A 12,637-nucleotide genomic window follows, 5' to 3' on the forward strand; every position below is an offset into this window, starting at 1 on the left:
TATGGCGAACAAGAAAATTGAAATGTCTTCAAAATGCATGAATTTTTTTGTAATGGAGTTTTTTGGGTTTATGATTACGAATCTGGACTCTAAATCACGAAATTCAAAATGGCGGATTCAATATGGCGGACAAAAGAATTAAAATGTCTTTAAAATGCATGAATTTTTGTATAGTGGGGTTTTTTGGGTCTCTGATTACGAATCTGAAGGCAGAATTACGAAATTCAAAATGACGTATTCCATATGGCGGGCAAAAAATTAAAAAGATCTTCATAATCCTCAAATATTTGTTTATAGAAACTTTCTTGGATCAAATATGCACAAACATGTATGTATAATTATAGATTTTTTTTCGTTTTATTCAATGTAAATGTGTGTCATCTCATTTAAGGGGGGGGGAAGGATGGTGAGGGGTTGGTCCGTTTAGGGTGGAAACGATATTCAGTATTGCTAGTAGGTACTAAAAAAAATTTTTCAGATTTTTTTTAGCCAAAAACCGGCTTTATGGGCCCTCCTCCTTTGCCAACCGTACATTTAAAATTCACCCTGTACAACCAAAAATTTTTTTTTAACGTACATTTAAGAAGAAGATGCATATCGATCACCAATAACAAATTATGTTAATGTTTTAATAAATATTTAAAAAAATACCCCCTTTATTTTTATCCAACCGGGCTCTTCTGATCAATTTAATTGCCTAAGAAAAATCCCCATGCCCGATATTCCATTATGGACTCCTCGCGTCTGTCATATTCGTAAAACTTCCCGGCAAAATCGCTGTGTCTGTATGAAAAAGTTGCTCCCGCAGCAATTTTTTTCGCAAATCGAGTGAAACTCTCATTTAGAGGTTTATCTCGTATGCCAAGATGGTTCCCAGAAGTCTAATCCGTTTATAACTTACAGACACAAACTTTGATATAATCCTATTAGCCTTTTTTTTAAAGGCACCGAGGTATATCCATCTACATAATTTAGTTGAGAACACATATTCGTGCCGGATAATTACATTATGCGAGTATATGAGATATTAACGTGTTATGTGTTAATAGACAGCATATAAAATTAATTAGTTACAAGCAGCTAGTCGTTATTGCATTCCGTTTTGAAATACTACTTTGACTGTCGGGGTAGAATTGATGATGGACTGATATTGATCTATTTATGTGGAAAATCAACACCAGTTGTTAGTCCGGGCGCAAGGCAGTTTGATTGCTTTCTTTGATATATATAATCTTCATAACAGTCTATGATAAAACTGTCTTAAAATTGGAAGAGTTTTAGATATATCCCATAAGGTTTAATTGTCATTTAATTTCATTTGTTTCCGAGAAATACGTTTTAAAATTTTTTGAAGCACTCGAAAATGCTTAATAAAACACAACAGTCGTCAACCGATAAAATGAAAACTAAAATAAATTTAATAAAATTAAGCTGTAATAAATAATGATCAAGCACGTGCTGATGCGAAACTATTGGTCCAAATGCTTTCATATAGAACTGGATTTCACATAGTATAATGGTTTTCATTTCGTGCGTATCATTTGCAGCTTAATTTTGTTGCTGTGGATTAAAACAAGATGTCTAGGACGGATTCAGTTAATGAAGTGGTTAATGAGTCACGTAAAAACTATAACTTTGAAATAAAAATTTCAATGTTCGGCACTTCAATCGCATTTACATCGGAAAAATATACAGCGTGGTTCATAACTTATCCAAAATGCGTCATGAAAAATGGAGTCAATATCGTAAAAATTTTTTTTAAATCCATATAGTTTCAGAGAAAATAATTGTAGTATATTCAACCCTTACATCACTGGACTATTGTAGTCTCTAGCGTCATTCGTGTTGTGCGCTGTGCGCAATGCACGTGGCTCCAGGCTCTTCCGAATACGAATACTGAAATCTGATTGTAGTGATTGTACTATTAACGTTTTTGCGATAGTGTTTACATTAGTTTTTTAAATGGGTTACGTGTATAGCAACTCGGAGTTGATGGATATCGTTTTAATTTATGGTGAAGCAAGACAACATTTGTGTTAGGTCATAGAAACTGGGTAAGACGGGCCCAAATGTGTTTACACATCGGTGGACAAAATTCTGAACAGTTGTAACATCAGCTATGTCAAATATTTTATTAATTAAAACCACAAATTAATTCTATTAATTAATAATAACAGTAGCAGCAAAAGCAGTTGAATTTGCTGATATAAAACAGGTATTATATTTGATTTATTTCATTCCTTGGGAAATTCTTTAAATTTTTTTCCGTTCATTTTTTATTACACTTTGCCGCCGTACCAGTCGCCGTCTGCATTACAGCGGACCAATTTCCAATGCCGTGCAGAAGTGTATTTTTAAATCATTTTCAAACTGCCTTTTTTGATTCTTTTACAAAATTGTATTTGTAAGAGTCTCCTGTACATTCAAAATTTCTTTTTGGATAAGTCCTGAATCACCCTGTATAGCAAACGCCAAGGTAATCAAGTTTTGAAACCTATATTTTTTTCGCTTTTTTCCTGGACTATATCAAACAATTTGTCCTATACGCAATACAGAAATGTTAACAAACGTGATTCGTTTATCCGGTAGTGTTTACTTGACAAAGAAATCAGGTTATTAAATTTCTGTTTGAAAGAAACAATTTTCCTTTTCTTCGTGGCAACCTCTATAACATTTTCAAGATATTGACCGGAATTGTGTAGCTAGAAGGTCCATTAATCAAAATATATCTTTTAAATTACGTTACAGACGACAGTTCAAGTATAGGATGGCCTCATTGTAATTTAAACACAACCTTTGGCATTTGATTTTGTGGACTAGAAAATTTGTGCTGCTTCTGTTGCGTAGGAGGTGTCTTCCTTCTCCATAGGTATTTATTCAAAATTAGAAAAAGACAAGGGACAGAATGATGAATGATATTTCAGGAAAATAAAATAAATATATTGAAATGAAATCAGATATGAGAGAACAAATCAAAATGTAAATCAAATGTCTATTTAAAAGACAAAGCAGTAAATATAATGGTTTGAAATGGTTATTATAAAATTAAGAAAATATTTGATAAAAAAATTTTACTGTTAGTATTGAATTAGTAGTAGGAATCATCGGTTTATTAGAATAGGATAAATTTCAAAATTCAAATAGAAAATTAATTATAAATTTGTTCAGATAAAGCATATGCCAAGAAATTGTTAATAAAAAAAATTAAATAAAAATAATTCAAATTCATAAGTCACCGATATCTAATAAAAGTTAAAATGTTATAGTGTTTATAAATAGTTATAATATATGGTATAATACTAATTAGGAAAAGATATTAAGGTTCAAAGAAAAAGGTGTGTATCAATAAATCAATATGTCAAAGAAATGTCAAAAATTAAAGTGGGATTCACATGGAATCAAGTAGTAAATAGAAAAGTAACATAAGAGTAGAGAATGAGAAATATTTTGAAGTAGAATGTAAATGAGATTGTTAAGAAACTATAATAGGGCATAAGTGTAAAGGTTAAGTGAAGTGAGGTGAGTGAAAAAGAAAAAAAAGCGGCAAGTAAAAAGAAAGCAGAATCAGATATGTGAAAAGACCTTAACAGGGGAAAAACCAAAATCAAGGTAGTGAGAAAAGAAAATAATATTGATTAGTTACAAAAAATTTGGGGAGAAACGTCAAATATTATAGAAAGATATTAAAAGAACCCGGAATACAAGTCGAAGCAGCAGAAAGAAAACGAACTATACGCATCAGCAGCAGAGAGAAAGCGGAAAGCCAACAGCCGAGAGAAAGAAATACAATCATAGGCGAGGTCCAGGAAACCAGATAAATAATAGGCCAGAGTAGCAGCATCACTGGCAGGTATAGCAGATAGTGTCAAAACAACTACTGAAACCGGAAAGGAAAGGAAATAAACAAATAATCCGTATATAAAAAAAAAGGTACCTTTTTAATTGTCGTATACAGTTTGTGCACAAATTAACAGTAAAATTCATTTGAAAATCTTGATAAATTCAAAATCAATCATTTGAAACAAATTTAAGTCAGTGATATATCAAGCATCATCAAAATTTTTGGCCAATTATTTAAATTTGTAGATAGTAAGATTAGATATAAGGAGGAACATATTAAAACAAGAAATTACACGAGAAAATATAAATTACGTCCAAAAAGCAACCAGTAATACAGTAATTTAACCAGATCGAAATAAATTCTTGTTTAAAGTGGTCAAAACATTGTAAGAACTTCAAAATATTTGATAATTTGTGTGACATTTCTAATTTGAAATATTGATATACCAGATAAATATTAATAAATTAATTTAAACATCTATTGTTTTAAGTTGTTAGTTTGCATGGTTTCTGGAAGAATAGTTTGAGTTGAACCGACTACTGAGCAGGGTCTAAAGCTAGCAGGGCAAAGGTATACAACCAACACTACACTAAAATTTAGAATTACAGGTTACATTAAACTAAATTTAAAATTAATTTGGCGCTCATATAAACACAAAAAAAAAATCACATAACTTCACCATAACAAAATATGTATTTTTTTTTTTATTACAAGTCGACAAATTATTCTTAAAGTTAAGTTCTTGTAAAAAACGTGTTGGAGTTGGATTTTTCCAATACGGAGACATTATTTAAATACTGTAACATTCCAGGGTATTACCTTAAAGGGATTAAAACTTTCTTTCGCCTTGTTTCAATTATTTTGTCGATGAAATTCACGACCAAAAACTTTCGTGAGATTGTAACCATTCACCCCACACCCTTCTTCGAATTTTTTACAGTACCATTTGTGATAATTTACTTTGCTTGAAATCGACGTCAAATTATCTGCATAAACCAACCGACTTACACAGTAGACTAAATAAAAGAAAAGCTACTATTAACAGCACGTAACTGGGGATAATTATGACCCACGCGAATTGTTCCAATGCAGGCAATTTTTAAACAGCCTTTCCATTGTTGCCTCTAAATGATATCGTATTTGTTTCTTGCACGGAAAGATCCCGTTTCACATGGCAAAATTAGTCTTATTAGGAGTATTATAATCACGGCCTGGTAATAATTCCATGTTGTTGTGGCCATGATTAAAATAAGAATTATTGCGGGGCTTCGCTCCCGCTGGGTGTGGTATTTTTAGATGTTCGGAAGCATCGACACACGCACTAGCTTGTTGAATATTCGATATGTTACTGTCAGGGGCGAAACAGATCTATCTGGACGGAATATTTACTTCGCTGGCAGCTGTCAAATATCTGCTGGGTTGATTCATTTTTTATAAAATGTTAAATCGTATTCTAACTCCTGTAATTTCAATTGTTTTGACATTCTAACGTTCCACAGCCATCTTGATCTAACAGATTACGATATAAAATAAAGGGTATAATAACGCAAGCTACTTATTCGTCTATTGTTGGTACCAATATTAGTGCACTTGCATATATTGCTTTATAGATGAATTCGTGAAATACTAGCGTAAACGGTTTCTATTTTCACATCGATTGCAATACTCATCTTATTAAGTATTCACTTAATATTAGTGTTTGCCATTCAACTGCTTGCTTATATTAATTAAAGCGAAGGTAAACTAAAATGATTGAATGCATCTATTATAGCTACTACATATTCATAACCATTTACATGTTAATTCAATTATCCTTGTTCGTATAATAAAACTCTTGAATTGGAATGGTCTGAAGTAAAAATTGCTTTGCGTTATACAAAATAATATTTACTTTATTCGTTGGAAACATTTGAAATAGGTAGAACTTCTGGCAGTACTTAATAACTCAACTTAACTTTTAATATTAATGTTAATTTTTTATGGATATTCATATCTACAAATTTTAAATTACAAATACAAAAAACTATGATACACTTTTTAATTGTAGGTAGTAACCATGGGCGTAACCGTCGGAGGGGGGTAGGGGGGGGTCATGGGTCAAGAAAAAATCCTAGCTACGCCTATGGTAGTAACGCTTATCATTTTGAATACAGTACCTACTGGTTTAATTTTCAATGGTTTTTAATTTATCACATATTGAAAAAAACTTTAATGTAGTGCAAAAATAATCTCAGTCAGCATATAATCTATTAGTCCAGTCACTGAAGGCGAAAATAAGGTAAAAGCTCCCAATTTTCTCGGATAGCATGGATTTTCCTGAAAATTTGCATACAAGCTCATCTGACCCCCCACTTCAAAAGTTATATTGTCTAGATGTGTGCTTTTTTCTATTTGGGGGTGAAAACTACCATTGTACGAAAAAAATGCGAAAATCGCAGATTTACGTATTTTAAAATTTCAATTCACGTTCACATATGTTGGACAAAGTTCCTTTCATGTTTTTTTAATATAATTTATGAAATTTAATTAATTTTCAACCCTTCAAAATCCTTAAAAACTACCCTTCCATGGCCAAAATGGTAGAAAAAAAAGTTTTTAACAGTTTAACAAAATATTCTTTTGGTGCATTCACAATGTATTGTTGCAACACTTAAAAACCATCCCCAAAACAAAATAAACAAAAAAATATCATTGAAAGCTTGAGATGTTTTAATGGTATGCATATGTTGAATTATAAACTTTTTATTGATTTTCAAATGATCTATTTTGCAACTTTTGAGCCACCCAAAAAACCCTTATGGAAGACCTACCTCTCATAAAAAACCTTACCCCTTATAGAAACATTTCCTAAAAATTATATGCGAGTATGACGATTTAATAATTTTTTTAAAATTTTATTGAATTTATTCTTAATATTTCTTTATTAATTTTATTTCAATTTTTTTCTAAATTATAAATGGATGTAAGGTACAAAATGTTTTAAAAATACACAATGGTATGGTAATGGTAATTTACCCGCTCCGAAAATTTCAGCGAAAAAATGCGATAGATTTTTTTACCATAACTTTTGTAATTTTAGTTATAAATTTACTCAAAAAACCATTTCGTATGGAATTTAAAGCACTTTAAGTTCTGTGATTTGCAGTTTTTTAGCCCTTCGTCTTTCAGATTTGTAAGCTAAAAAGGCTCAGGAAAGGCAGTCTTGGAGCTTAGTTTTGAGTTTCTAACGGTCATAACTTAAATTTTGTCCTACAAAAATTTTAAAAAAGCAAATTTTTTAGTAATAAAAAACTACAATTTCTTATTCCATCACTTTTTTATAACTTTGTTAGTTTTTGAAATATTTTGAAAAAAGGCGATTTTTTAAAAAATTTAAAAATTTTATTCAAAAATGAATTTTTTTTTAAATTTAGGCTTCTAAAATCGTTCAAATCTACTGTTAATACATAAATAAAGTAAATTGCAGAAGGAATACGTTTAATTTTTTTTCCCGATATATCGATAATATATATATCGATAATCGATAATATCGATTTTTTTTTCTCAAAAATCAAGACAATCATTTTATTTTCATTGTAACTTCATTAGTTTTCATGTTAACGACTTTTACCACCAATCAATTTAAAGGTCTTTTCAAGAACTTCATTTTTGCTTATGATAATTTTTTTTGATAAAACTTGTAGTTTTTGAAATATTCGCGAAAAATGGCTCAGAAACATCCATTTTTGGGCTAAAAACGAACGAATGTTTAGGCGCAAATGACTCAAAAAGTATTGACTGTACAAAAAATTCTTATAGAACATTTTTTCTTAGAATTCCCCTCTATCGAATCGTGAGGTTATTTTTAATAAAAAAATTCCCACCCTCCAGAAGGGGTGGCATCCACCCCTAGGATAAAAGCACATATCGGCACTATACAGGGTGGTCCGAATTTTATGCAGGAAACTTCGAGTGTAGATAGATCTCTTTAAAATAATATGTGTTTGCCTTATAAACATAGGTCTGGAACGGCCCCGTTTTAGAGATACAGGGTGTTGAGGTTTTAAAAAAAATTGATTTTTTGTTTATATCGCACACTACCTCACAGGTGGTGTAGAAAGGAGTGTAAATAATTTTGTTGATGTGCTTACAAATTGCACTTACTTTTAAACATAAACAAATATTCTTGTAATATTATCGTTAGAAGTGTCTGCCACAAGGGGATTGTATTGGTATGAATAACTTGAGAACGGCGAATCTTAGGGAAAAAATTAAAGTCACCTTTTTTACGTATTTTGTGCATTAAAATATAAATCAGTTACAATGACATGTAAAAAATGCAGTGGCGTAGGTTTTTTTGTAAAGAAAGGGGTGACCGCTGTCCAGTTGTACACCACTGGTTGAACCTTTAAAGCTCATATTTCAAGGAATATAAGGCCTACTATTATACATTATATGTAACAAATTTTATTGAAATCGGTAAATAGATTCCGGAGATATACCCAAAAAATCAATTTTTTTGACAACTTCAACACCCTGTGCCGTTCCAGATCTATGTTTATAACGCAAACATATATTATTTTAAAGAGATCTACCTGCCCTCGAAGTTTCCTGCATAAAATTCGGACCACCCTCTATAACTTTTGTTTATTGGGCTATTCCCTAGCTACAGTTCCAATTTCACGTCAATCCATTTCATCCGAAAATATTGGTAGCCAAAATACTTCAGTGACCGGACTATATATTACTATAATTTTATTAAGTTATCATGACTATCATAAAGACGATTATAGGTAAAATTATATTCTACAATGTAGTAACACAGTAATAGGAGCTGTGATAGTATTTTAATAGACAAACTTCGGGAAAATACTAAACAACAAAAATTAACATCACTTTGCTCTATGAACATAGGCGCAGAAAGCCACCGTTTATGAGATACAGGGTGTTGAAACGAACAAAAATAAAGCAATTTTTTTAAATATCTGGAAAACCGCTTGATCAAATTTATCCAAATTTGGCACACATTTTTATTTCAAATATTTCTCCTAGTTTTGTATGCACACAGTCCAAATTCAAAAACCAGTGGCGGAGAAACGTGAATATCGTTTCCTTACTTAAAGTAAAACTTATACGTCTCTGAATTAATTTTCCACAAAAATAAAGAAATGTTTTTTCATCCGAAATATTTCAGAATGTTATAAAATTGATTCATATTACCAAATAATTCAGTGGCGTAGAAGTTTTACTTTAAATAAGGGAACAACATCCTTGTTTCTCCGCCACTGATTTTTGAATTTGGGCTGTGCACATACAGAACTAGGAGAAATATTTGAAAAATGCGTACCAAATTTGGATGAATTTGATGCAGCGGTCTTCCAGATATTAAAAAAAAACATTGTTATTTTTGTTAATTTCAACGCCCTGTATCTCATAAACGGAGACTTTCTGCGCCTATGTTTATGTTAATTTTTGTTGTTTAGTACTTTCCAGAAGTGTCTCTATTAAAATCTGGACCACCCTGTAATATTATATTATTTTTGATTTTTCATTTGATAATCTTATCAATGCATCTAGTCGCCGGGAGACTCTTCGAGTCACCCGATGGAACGATTCGCATTTGCATTTAGGACAGGAAGCAGAAATTGTGTCAATTATAACAATAAAACTCTCCCACTCACAATCTCCAGAGCCAGGAACAAAGCATACTGTGCATTATGTATAATAACATCCAAACACAATAGCTTTAATCCTCTCTGCAGAGTTATAACCATTAACTTTATTTAGTGTTAAAATCGCGAGCGGGAGGGCAGCGCGGGGTGTGGCGGGGCGCCTGGAATTGATGCGCGGGGAGATCAAAACACTAAAACGGCTCTCATTTACATTATAACATAATTAATTGGTAAAAAAAGGCGCATGCGTTTTCCTAAGTTCCCATAGAAACAAGTCTCCCCTCCCCTCACGCAGATATAAATTGTTATTTCAATTTCGGGATAAGGTTTCCGCCAGGGGCGTACGCACGGGCTCCCGGGACACCTTGAAATTTTCTTCTGCGCGTTCATTAGTATTAATCATTTTATCATTATGTGTATTTTATTACCATACCTGTTACTATAATAAATTAAATGTAAACAAAATGAACTAGCTGTAGTCCATATAAAAAACACTGGATATTAGGCATAAGCGTGCGTGTTATTTTTTGGAACGGTTACAAATAGCAACATATGGTAAATATATAGATAGATAGCCTTCATAAATTTTATTTGGAATAGGCAATTAAATTTCGGAAAAATTAAAAATTATTAAAAGAGTAAGATCAAAATCACATCACCGACTGGGAATTGATGTATTTTTTCACGAGATTTTATTCAACCAATCATCGATCACATTATATCGAACGGTTTGTTCATTGTAAACTAATTAATTTTGACGACGCTAGGATTTATGGATTTTTAGCTGAATAGAATAGAAAACAACCGAAGAGCTGTTAAAAAAAGAGCACGTGAATAAACTAATCTCATGAAGCAGAAATACCAGAGACATTTTCACATATATGTAAGACAAGGATACGAGTCTTTTCTCTTTTTTAAAGAACGAAATATTTACGGATATAGCCCTCCCTTCTGTTTTGCTTAAAAACACAAAAAAGAAGAGCTTTGGAGACAAATGACCTTCACAGTACTAAAGACAATAGTTCGACTTATCGTCAGTAAAAATTGGGAATGTTTTTATCAATTAACAAAAAAATTACAACGAGTTAAAGTGAGAGGTATCAATTTTGTAGGCAGAACACCGTGATTTTTCAACATTTTCATTAATAACTAAAAAATAGGATAACGAAACTAACTGAAATTTTAACACAATAGAGTAATAGTGAGGCTATATGTATATGGTCCAAATTTCAATATTTTTGCACCTACGTTTTCTTAATATCGATTTCCAAACTCAGGGGTCTATTTCATTTATTTCGATAGTAGGCGAAATAAACTTTCTAATGATGTGGGAACAACTACTCTGCGAACTAAAGCCCGTCCAGGATTGAACTACACCTGCATCAACTAAGATCATTCTCTGTTACTATTCTGCTGACGGATGACCTTAGCTGTGTACTGTGTATTGCGGCTGATTCAATGCTGGGCGGGGCTATAGTCCGCAGAGTAGTAGTTAACAAACTTAATTAAAAGTTTTGATTCACGAAATTCTCTATAATTATTGACAAATTAACGGCAATTTTTAAGCAAAAGAGCTGGTAGCAGTGTGGTTTCAAATTTAACAAGAAAATCCTTTAAAAAAGGTTATGACTTCGAATCCTGATGCGATAAACTCAGTATCGATCAAAATAACTTCCCTTTTACGAGTACTTATTAAATTTACATTATTACAGTTTTCATTCATTGAAATCGCGGCTACGCCCATGTCTCGAATTCAGTTCTATTCTCTCTCTCCCTTCCGTCCACCTTCGCGTATAGACTGATGTTTGTTCACTTCTGCCTTTATAAAGCCTAATGTCGTACATCCATCGCGAGAGGTCTTTCGTGGCGGGGCGTCGACGTCGGCGTCCCGAGGCAGATCGCGGGACCGCACCGTTCGAATGACGGTACCTATTTTAATATTTTAGTTTCTAAATAGAGAACAGAAATAAATTTCGCAGAGCGAAATGGGACGAAGAAAATATTTTGACGTTGCTGGAAATGGACTAAGGGGTATTAAATGTGGGTAATATATTTTGTACAGTCTGTTTCCTTTGAAATAAGAAATAATGGTGGCATATAAATGTAAAATTTTGAATAAATGATTGTAAAAGCAATATTTTTGAGGGGGGAAAATGTGAACGATCTCAATATTTGGAAAATTATTGAAAGTATTGTGGAAAAAAAAACAGTAAAACATCTGCTAGTTAATTTAAAATAATATTTCAGTATTAATATTATGAATTTACGGAATACAGGGTGTTTAGAAATAAGGCGCCATAATTTGCTGTGTTGGTAAAATATAAAAAACACGATTTTGTTAGATCCAAATTTAGATTACACCTTTTTAAAAACAATATATTGTATTGAAATGTGGTTCTCGTAAGTTTCTAAGAATGCTAAATATGTCAAAACTGCTGGTTTCCGATTATTTTGTAGAGGTAGCGGAGACATTTTCACATATATGTAAGACAAGGATACGAGTCTTTTCTCTTTTTTAAAGAACGAAATATTTACGGATATAGCCCTCCCTTCTGTTTTGCTTAAAAACACAAAAAAGAAGAGCTTTGGAGACAAATGACCTTCACAGTACTAAAGACAATAGTTCGACTTATCGTCAGTAAAAATTGGGAATGTTTTTATCAATTAACAAAAAAATTACGACGATTTTAAGTGAGAGGTATCAATTTTGTAGGCAGAACACCGTGATTTTTCAACATTTTCATTAATAACTAAAAAATAGGATAACGAAACTAACTGAAATTTTAACACAATAGAGTAATAGTGAGGCTATATGTATATGGTCCAAATTTCAATATTTTTGCACCTACGTTTTCTTAATATCGATTTCCAAACTCAGGGGTCTATTTCATTTATTTCGATAGTAGGCGAAATAAACTTTCTAATGATGTGGGAACAACTACTCTGCGAACTAAAGCCCGTCCAGGATTGAACTACACCTGCATCAACTAAGATCATTCTCTGTTACTATTCTGCTGACGGATGACCTTAGCTGTGTACTGTGTATTGCGGCTGATTCAATGCTGGGCGGGGCTATAGTCCGCAGAGTAGTAGTTAACAAACTTAATTAAAAGTTTTGATTCACGAAATTCTCTATAATTATTGA

The 12,637-nt window shown here is 32.0% G+C and overlaps 1 protein-coding gene across 1 annotated transcript in view; it reads right to left on the bottom strand.

The window, feature by feature from the left end:
* The window catches only part of LOC108903945 (AT-rich interactive domain-containing protein 5B), a 196,229-nt gene that overhangs the window by 18,696 nt on the left and 164,896 nt on the right, over positions 1-12,637 (bottom strand). The window lies entirely within an intron of this gene.

The sequence above is a fragment of the Anoplophora glabripennis genome, unplaced genomic scaffold (assembly GCF_000390285.2).
Source record: "Anoplophora glabripennis isolate ALB-LARVAE unplaced genomic scaffold, Agla_2.0 scaffold10, whole genome shotgun sequence".
NCBI classification, from domain to species: Eukaryota; Metazoa; Arthropoda; class Insecta; order Coleoptera; family Cerambycidae; genus Anoplophora; species Anoplophora glabripennis.